Genomic DNA, 7,646 nt, shown 5'->3' with positions numbered 1-7,646 from the left:
GGATTTTAAAGACGGCTTGACGATTTAAAATGATTTATTAGCGGGCTAGCAAAATACACATTTTAGTTTGTTTTGATTTTGAAAGGGGGCGTGGTTGCCCGAGAAAGGGCTCGTGACCCGACCCGTAAAGGGCGGGGCAGCGCTTTTTGGCGCCGCGCCAAAGAATTTGGGCACAATGCCAGACATTTGCCGCGGTTGAGCTATGCGCGGATAAAAGTGCGGGGAATGCTTCATTTTCGTTTTGGCTTTCAATGAAGAGAGATGACGGTGCATGTGTAAAGCGTGCTTACAAAATTTTTTGAAAATTTTCTTTCGGCACTGGCAACTAGGCCTAGGTGGCAGATATTTCGACATTTGTCTAGCTACCTATACCGGATATCTACACAAAGGATTCATACTTTTATTGGATTATACAGACGCTGATTTCAGTTTTTTACTGTCTTCAGACTTCAGCCTCAGGAATTGTTGCCGTAGAACTAAGACTAAGTTAGCTGTGCCGATTTGTGGACCTAAAAGATTCAGTTTGCAACTTCAGGATTGAATTTTTTCTTGGCGGTTCGCTTGATTGAACTTTGGAGGTGATTGCATCCAGGATTCATTGGACTTGGGCTGAGTGACGGAGCTTCGAGTCTAACTCTAGTTTCGCGAGTTGATCATGCCAAAGGTTAAGGCCAAGAAAATAACGACCGCAGGTGCGAGGAAGGGAGATGACACACCGAAGAGGAGGCCGGGTCGGCCGAGAGGTCCACGGCGACGTCAACCCCCGCAAGTGTGGATCTGGGGCTGGGAGGCGGCAACAACGGGCCAGGAAGGAGCGGTGAGTTAAATCCCTCTCAGTCTCAAGTTGTCGATGTTGATGAAAAAAGTGGTAGGCCTAGGTCTAAAGTTGGTGATAAAATGGCAGAGCTAGATCTAGATCTAGTGGGGCGGGAAGGCCAGGCGCCCGTGGGCAGATCTATTGCTTGGCATGAGATAGTAGCTCAGGAGTCGGATACCGGTAGCTCGGGGCAGGCTCAGCCAGCAGTTTCAGTGCCGGCGCGGTCGGCAGGGGTAGCCGAAGATCTAGGCCTAGATCTAGTGGAGGTCGGTGTTGAGAGATCTGAGCCCCAGGCGCCTAGGCTTTCTGCCGTGTTGGGGGCACCGGAACCATTTATTAGCGCATGCGACCCACTAGGTGTGGAAGTGGCTATCTCACTGAAGGAAAAAATTTGGGCAAGTGAATATATAGATTTGGGAGTGCTCCTTAAGCATAATAATGCACGTGATGAGTTTGGGGCCTTGAGTGTAGGTGACACCACTTTGAGTTTGTGTCAATCGGGATCTGGTCTTGGTTGCAACTTCAACCTCAATCAAAGGCTAAGAAAATCATGTCGGTAGAGCAGTGGACTTCGGTGTTTCTAGTATTTGCCTCAATTTACGCTGAGAAGCACATTGAAAGGAGCAGGGAGCTCATGAAATATATGGATTTGATAAGGCATGCAGCCCGTGCGTTTGCAGGTTATGGCTGGCGTGACTATGACACTCAGTTTAGGAGCAAGCAGGCGCGTTTACCCGGGCGATCCTGGGCGAGCGTCGACGCCGAGTTGTGGTTGATGCTGGTGGCCTCTAATGGTCCGCGGCAGCGCCACAATTTACCCCATGCCCCTCGCCATCAGTTCTACAGAGGGGAGTACGGCGCGAGAAAATCTTTTCCCTTCGGAGGAAAGGGACCCGGAGCCAATGGCACACCCAGCCGAGGCGTGTGCTTTGCCTTTAATAGAGGCAAGTGCATGCGAGGCAAAGCTTGCATCTATGAGCACAAGTGTTCCCGCTGCCAGGCGACAGGTCATGGGGCTAAGCAGTGTAGCCAAGGGCGGGCGGTTCCAGTCCCGCTGGCAGTAAATAGGTCTACGGCTAGTGCGGTGTCGTCTATTGCTCCGACCCCTATTAAGTTAGCACGTTTGGTGCCCATGTTAGCTACTTATCCTAATCAGGAGCATGCTCAGTGCTTGTATAATGGTTTTAAGTTTGGTTTTTCATTACATTTTGAAGGGGACAGGGTCCCATTGGTTGTTAAAAACCTGAAATCAGCATTCGAACACATGGATACGTTAAAAAGAAATTGAGGGATGAAATAGACTTAGGTAGGATAGTTGGGCCTTTTGTTGTTCCTCCCTTCGAGAATATGAGGTGTTCACCAGTGGGGTTGGTGCCCAAAAAGGCCCCAGGGGAGTTCCGTATGATTCAACATTTATCGGCACCCAGGGGAAATTCAGTTAATGATGGCATACCGGAGGGGCAGTGTACAGTAACATATTCGTCCTTTGATTCGGCGGTAGATATTGTGACGCAATTGGGGCGGGGTGCCCTTATGGGAAAGACTGACATTAAGTCAGCTTTCAGGCTCTTGCCTGTTCACCCAAAAGATTTTGAGTTGCTTGGGATGTATATAGATGGTCGTTACTATTTTGATCGTTGTTTGCCGATGGGCTGCGCAGTTTCTTGTTCCACTTTTGAATGTTTTAGTACTTTTTTAGAGTTTTGCGCGAGAAAAGTTGCGAAGTCGCAAAATATTGTCCATTATTTGGATGATTTCTTTTTTGCAGGCGGCCCTGCCTCGGAGGATTGCAGGCGGGCAATGCATTGTTTTGAAGCAATTTGCGAACGATTTGGGGTGCCCATAGCGCGAGAAAAAACGGAAGGCCCGACCACACAGTTGTCATATCTTGGGCTGGTAATAGATAGCGTTTCTCAGCAGGTTCGGGTACCGGAGGACAAAATTGAGAAATTAGTAGGGAAATTAAATTGGGCGGTACAGAAACAAAAAATTTCCCTAAGAGACATTCAGTCGATTGTAGGTAGTCTAAACTTTGTATGTAAGGCAATTGCTCCAGGGCGAGCATTCATGAGACGGCTCATTGACTTAACTAAGAGCGTTAAGCGTCCTTTTCACATGGTTAGGTTGACGAGAGGGGCTAAGGCTGACTTGCGGGTTTGGTTGGAGTTCTTGGCACATTTTAATGGTCAAGTTTTCTTCCGGGCTCCAGGCTGGTTTGGAAGCGAGGAAATTCAGTTTTTCACTGATGCGGCGGCTGGCATTGGTTTTGGAATTTTCTTTGGAGGCAGGTGGGCTCAATCCAGGTGGCCTGCTGATTTCCAGGCCGGTAGGAGGTCTATAGCTTTTTTAGAGCTATTCCCTATTTGGGTAGGCTTGGAGATTTGGGGCATGGAGCTAAAGGACAAGAATATATTGTTTAATTGTGATAATCAGGCCGTGGTGGCAGTACTTAACAAGCAGTCGGCGCTATGCCCTGATATTATGGTTTTGGTGAGGAAGGTGGTGATTATATGTTTAAGCAATAATATAGTGTTGAGGGCTAGGCATGTACATGGATGTGATAATGGTATAGCTGATGCACTATCTCGATTTCAGATGCCGAGGTTCCATGCGTTAGCACCGGGGGCCGCCCGGGAGGGCGTGGAGGTTCCAGTCCGTCTTTGGAAGAGCTGGCTATCGAGAGAAGTCGACTGCTGATGGCTTCTAGGGCAGCTCGAACACACACAACTTACTCTATTGCCTTGGGGGCATACGTGAAATTTTGTAAAGTGTACGGATACGACCCCCAGCTACCCCCTAATGTAGAATGGGTGGCGCAGTTCATTTCTTATTTATCCTTTATGGGATATGCAGGGTCTACTATTCAAACATACATATCTGGGTTGGCATTTTATATGAGTTCATCTGGGCTAAAGGATGTGACCAAGAGTTTTGTGATTACAAGGTTAATTGAAGGTGTAGGCGAAGTACTTTGAGAAGAGATGCTAGGCATCCAATCACATTGTCTGTGTTAAATAGAATGCTCGCCTACTTGAGGCATGTTTGTGGTAGTCATTACGATGTTTTGATGTACTCTGCTGCTTTTTCAGTGGCATTTTATGGTTTGTTGAGAGTTAGTGAGTTGACAGTAGAGTCCAGGCATAGATGTGAGTCTATTCTGCAGCACACAGATGTTAGGGTCACTGGCGATGCACCGCATCGCAGGGTGGAATTATTCCTAAGGAAGTCAAAGACTGACCAGCGGGGAAATGGGTGCACCATTTCGATACCAGAGTTGGGGACAGTTAGCTGCCCTGTGATGGCGGTTATTCGTTATTTAGAAATCCGCCCAAAGAATGGTGGAGCCTTCTTTTGTTCATATGGTGCTCTCCCGCTAACTAGGCGTGAATTTGGAAACATGATAAAACGATGTTTGACATACGGGGATATGCCGGCGGCAATGTTTTCATCGCATTCCTTTCGTATTGGGGCGGCTACGACCGCTGCCATGGCCGGTTGCTCGGATGAGGAAATCCAACGCATGGGGCGTTGGGTTTCGAGTGCACATCGGAGATATATAAGACTCGACATGGTTAAGTAAAAAAAAAAAAAAAAAAAAAAAAAAAAAAAAAAAAAAAAAAAAGAACGAAAATATATATGAAATGATGATTTTAGGTTATTTGACATTTTGACCAAAATCAGGTGTAAGTTATCTTCCAATAATGTCACAACGCGTTTACTTTACACGAGGACATGTGCTTTAATCAAAGCCGTGGCCGATGGGTTGTTGGATATTTGGGTGTATAATTCTCAATATATCTGCTTACATGGTATTGTTTTATTTTATTCAGCCCTATTCAGAAGCAGGGTGGTATGTTCAGTGCCAAGAGGCTTGTTTACAAAGGAGCCCTTGTTACAGTATACATTATACATTATACATTATGCATCATATATTATACATTATACATTATACTTTATTACATTCTTTATACAAAATGAAGAAAGAGATGGTACTATATTGATGGGAATGTGTTTATACGTTATACATTATACATTATACCTTATACATTTTACATTATACATTATACCTTATACATTTTACATTATACATTATACATTATTATAAATTGATTGGAATGTGCTCAGACATTATACATTATACATTATTATATATTGGTTGGAATGTGTTTATACATTATACATTATTACATTATACAAAAGGAAGAAAGGGATAGTACTATATTGATTGGAAGGTGTTTGGAACATCAGATTGATCATAACGACCCCCCCCCCCCCCCCCTGTACATGTTGATATCAATATACATGTATCATCAAAATAACTCTGGGCTTAATATTGAATGAGTAAGTGCGGGTTTAATGATATCACACAATTACGAGCATTCTGCTTTTTAGAGAGAATGTTACAACGGTATAATGACGTGTTTAATATCAATGCTTTCAGGATTAAGGGGAGGGGTCAAAAATGTGATTACATACATTGTATCTTGGAGGGGAAAACCCCGTGATGAAGGGGTGGTGAAGGGTAGCAGACCTTTCAGGGGGAAATTTTCATACTTCAAAATTCTGCCCAGCCCTCTTTTCTTGTTTTCTATTACAGGACCTGTGGTGTGGATCATAGGGGACTCGATAGTGTTTTGGGCACATCGCAGGGCGAAGAACACCGGCGAGGCTGACCTTGGACTTGGAACGTCGGTCCGCTGGTTGGGGAAAAGGGGGCTACGAATTGAAGGGGTAAGCGATTGGTTAGATAAGATGGGTCGGAGTGAACCAAAGCCTTCAGTAGTAGTATTGCATGTAGGAACGAATGACATTGAGGCACTGTCCAAGAAGAAGCTGGCTAGTTTGACGTATAGACTTTTTGACGCCAATAAGGACAAATTTCAAATAGTGTGGTCGGACATTTTGGAGAGGGTTTGGTACCCCGCTGGCTGTACAGGAGATCAAGGTAAATTGGACTTAAAGAGAAGGGCGGCCAATAGGTACGCCAAGGCTTTAGCTGCAAGATTTCATGGTAAAGCCATACCGCATCCATCAATATCCCATAATGACATTTCGCTGTACAGAACTGATGGCCTACATCTGGCCGATGAAGGGTTGGACAGATTTATCAGTGAGTTAAAAGTTGGTCTTTCATATCTTCGTTGAGTATGTATTTATACATTTTACCTTAGTCGCTCCGGCGTGACCGACTCCAGACCGTCCGATCCGATAGTATGAATAAGGGTTTTGGCTGGTCTGGAGCCGGTTTCACCAGTGTGTCTATGCTTTCATAATGTATCATTTGTTGTTATTTAGCTGCTCATGCATTTACGTTCAATGTATGCATGCATTAAATCATGTTGGGGTCAGTTATGGATAACCTAGATATACATTGTAATGGAGGAATGAGCAATGTTCCCTGGTACCCCCCCCCCCCCCCCCCTGGTAAAAGCACTAAGGATGATAACGTTGGTGAATACTAGTAGAATGATCCTGTAATGGTTGCTAAGATTTATTGAATATCTGGTAGATACGAGTAAAATTTTGACGTGTTTGTTGGCGGTCGATCATATATAAATAAATTATATATTCTCGTTTGGCGGTAATTTGGCAATTAGGCCACCTGAAACACGTATTTTCCAAGAATAATTGGGTATTTCTGGTCATGCCAGGGCAGGCATGTGGATTTTAATCAATTATGTTATGTTATTATGTAAGTTGCAGGTCCCCACTCGTTACCTAGGTGAGGGGACCTATTTGTACATACAAATGTTTGAGAACGCTGTTAAACTGAAATAATTGTGTCATGCTTAAAGTTTAATCTTAGCCTGACCTGATCTTAAAGGCGGGCAGGCTGGTCTATAGTCATGGGCATTCATATATCTCTATATGCTATATTTATGTCATCTGTAATCCACCGATAGCTCATAATTAATAGCTGTGCTGGGATTCCGGTCCGGCTAGCAGGGAACCAGTGGGAAAACAGCCATGAATTTTAAACATTGAAGAACTTACGAGGGGGGCCTTCTAGCCGGGGGTTAACCCCTCTCCGAGGAGCTTATTAACAAGGGTATCGGTTGGTTACAGACATTATCGGTATATGTATATGTGATGATATTCATACACTGTACACAAAAAGCAGAATTGGTAAAGATGCACATTCATCTCTATTTTCATTAAAGCCACGACAAATCGCAATTCACTTGTTCTTGTTGTTTTGTTAGCCGTGAATAATGGATTTTAAAGACGGCTTGACGATTTAAAATGATTTATTAGCGGGCTAGCAAAATACACATTTTAGTTTGTTTTGATTTTGAAAGGGGCGTGTGTTGCCCGAGAAAGGGCTCGTGACCCGACCCGTAAAGGGCGGGGCAGCGCTTTTTGGCGCCCGCGCCAAAGAATTTGGGCACAATGCCAGACATTTGCCGCGGTTGAGCTATGCGCGGATAAAAGTGCGGGGAATGCTTCATTTTCGTTTTGGCTTTCAATGAAGAGAGATGACGGTGCATGTGTAAAGCGTGCTTACAAAATTCCCACCTCCTCCCCATTACCATCCTCTAGTTATAATTAAGGGGGATGTTGACATATATATCGTGGGGGGATTCTTGCATATTATGGATATGGTTGTGTATTTATTGTCCTTGTGCATTCTTAATGTTATTTTGTTTATTTAGTTTTTGTTTGCAAGGAAGAAGTCAATTCGAAATTACTATGAAGCAGGTTATGCCTCAAACGTTCATGTGAGTTGTCAAAAAATCCAAGTTATGGATGGTTATAGAAAAAATCTGGGGATTGAAATTATAATTTTCTCAGGTCATTTGAGAAGAAATGTTTATGAATTCATAATTTC

The 7,646-nt window shown here is 44.1% G+C and overlaps 1 long non-coding RNA gene across 1 annotated transcript; it reads left to right on the top strand.

Moving 5' to 3' along the window:
- Positions 1-251: 251 nt before the first annotated feature.
- On the top strand, positions 252-5,523 carry LOC121411817. Its single transcript, XR_005969546.1, has 2 exons — positions 252-817; positions 5,415-5,523. It is a non-coding gene; the product is annotated as an uncharacterized LOC121411817 (long non-coding RNA).
- Positions 5,524-7,646: the final 2,123 nt, after the last annotated feature.

The sequence above is a fragment of the Lytechinus variegatus genome, chromosome 3 (assembly GCF_018143015.1).
Source record: "Lytechinus variegatus isolate NC3 chromosome 3, Lvar_3.0, whole genome shotgun sequence".
Taxonomy (NCBI): Eukaryota; Metazoa; Echinodermata; class Echinoidea; order Temnopleuroida; family Toxopneustidae; genus Lytechinus; species Lytechinus variegatus.
Note: the sequence above shows the minus strand (reverse complement) of the source record. Positions and strands in the feature narration are given on the sequence as shown.